Source organism: Hyaena hyaena, unplaced genomic scaffold, assembly GCF_003009895.1.
Source record: "Hyaena hyaena isolate Hyena2069 unplaced genomic scaffold, ASM300989v1 scaffold_201, whole genome shotgun sequence".
Classification (NCBI taxonomy): Eukaryota; Metazoa; Chordata; class Mammalia; order Carnivora; family Hyaenidae; genus Hyaena; species Hyaena hyaena.
Genome location: NW_024080833.1, coordinates 1,196,756 through 1,199,097, shown reverse-complemented (window position 1 = coordinate 1,199,097; position 2,342 = coordinate 1,196,756).

Below are 2,342 nucleotides of genomic sequence, written 5' to 3'. Positions count from 1 at the left end.
TGCAGAAGGGGACCTTGTTAAAGCACGGGGACGGGACCCGCGGACGGAGAGAGCTGTGCTGCGCTGTGAAGAGTGGGGGTCTTACACGGTGGAGCTGGGGAGGTGGGGTCAAAAGGGAGGCCTCCAGAGGGGCTTTGCTGTCACGAGGGCTCTGCAGAGACCTGAGGCCTGGCCGTGGTCCAGCCGAGCTGGCTCTCCCTCTAGCAAAGCATTAGCATTAGGACGGTAGGGAGGTCCTGGAGGAATGTTCTGGTCTGTATGTGCCTCAAGTATTTGTCAGCGGGCTGCAGGTAATGAGATTAATTTTACCTCCCACTTCTTCTTGCCTTCGCTCCCCGTGTCGTTACGGAGGGTGAGGTTGGGGCCCAGGAAACAGCCTACACGTTTCTGGAGATGAGGCTGTTGATGAGATTGCCTTTTTCTTGTAATTTACTAAGATATTCGTAAACTGATGGAGACTCATGTTCTGTATGACTGTGATCTCTATCAGTCAGCTGTTTGTTTTCTTTCCTGTGTCCCCGGGCAGCCAGGAGTGCCTGAGGGTGTCACACACCTCCCACCTGGTGGGGGGTGGGGGGCTGCACGGGCTTGCACTTGGTCCTCAGCCCGCCACACGCTCGCTCCCTCTTCACCCACCCTCGCCATCCCCGTGCCAATGCCATTGGAAGGGTCCGGGGCACACATGTCTCCTGCCCACCCCCAGCCCCCTCCGAGCCGCCCCTCCAAGTCTGCACACTCACCCTCACACTCACCCGCTCCCAGCCCCTCCCCTGCCGGCCGCCACTCCCATTGGGTCCCTACAGCTCTGTAGCCCCCGCAGGGCCAGACAGCTTCTTTTAACCCCGAACACAAGAGGCTGATTAATGTCCCAGGACAGTAGCTGCAGGAGCCAAGGGCAAGCTGCACAGGCAACACCCCCCCCACCCCCCACAGCAGGTGGGGTCTGTGGGACTGCGGGGGGGGGGGGGTCCTGGCTGCCCAAGGACAAAGGAAAGGGGGAAACAAATGGTTAACTGATAGTCTCCATCAGTTGGCAACTCTGAATGATTTACAAGAATAAGAGCCCTCGCCAGAGACCCAGAGACTTTCCTGGAGCCCTAACATCACCCTCCCTCCATGACGATAGGGGGAAGCAGGTGAGAAGAAAGTGTAGATAAAATTCAACTTCTTTATCACGTGCAGCCCGTTGACAAATACTTGAGGTACATGCAGGGTAGAACATTCCCGCAGGAAACCCCTACCTCTGAATGTTACTGTTCGCTAGAGGGAAAAATAACTTTACCTCCACAACAGCAAGGACTTGCCTTTAGCGTATGAAAGCCCTTTTGGAAACTTCTCTCTTTCCTTACCCGCCCTCCACCAACTCCATCACTCCTCACAACCCAGGGCCACTCGCTCTTTCTTTCTTTCTTTCTTTTAAAATTTTTAATGGTTTATTTATTTCTGAGAGAGAGAGAGACAGCGTGAGCAGGGTAGGGGCAGAGAGAGAGGGAGATACAGACTCCGAAACAGCCTCCAGGCTCTGAGCTGCCAGCACAGAGCCCGATGCGGGGCTCGAACCCACAAACTGAGATCATGACCTGAGCCGAAGTCGGACGCTTAACAGACTGAGACCCCAGGGACCCCAGGGCCGCTCTTTCTGCCCAGGCTCCTGTCCCCCTGGTCTGTTAAAACCACCTCTGTGCACCAAAGACTCTCACAAATTCTTTCTTGGCCGTCAGCTCCAGACCCCCGCCCCCCAAACTGCACCAGTAGGGGTAGCGCCTGATTGTCTCCAGGGACCCCCAGAATTTCCAGTCCCCACAAACATGCCGTGACCCGCTCCCCCCCAGGCCACGAAGGCGGCTCTGACGCCCCCACCGCCAGGGCAGTAAAGCCCCGCAGTGACTCTGCCTGCCAGTCCCTCCCAGGCCTGGCTGCTGTGCGGGCACAGGTCCGTCCCCTGCCATGGAGCCTGCTCTGACCCGCGCTAATTATCTAATTATCTGAAGGAAGAGTCCCTACGAGTCTTCCTCTCCGCTCCATTCCTCCTGCTTCCATCCTGGTGGCCTCACTTCCAGGAAGCGACACCGGCTTCCAAGATGGCCTCCCTGCCTGGCCGCGCGTCTACTGAAGAGCCTGAAATTAAGTCCTCCATTAAGAGCAACCTCGGGCTGGGGCACCTGGGTGGCTTAGTCGGTTAAGCGTCCGACTTTCACTTGGGTCATGATCTCGCGGTTCGTGGGTTCGAGCCCCGCGTCGGGCTCTGTGCTGACTGCCAGCTCAGAGCCTGGAGCCTGTTTCAGTCTGTGTCTCCCTCTCTCTCTGACCCTCCCTGTTCACGCTGTCTCTCTCTCTCCTAG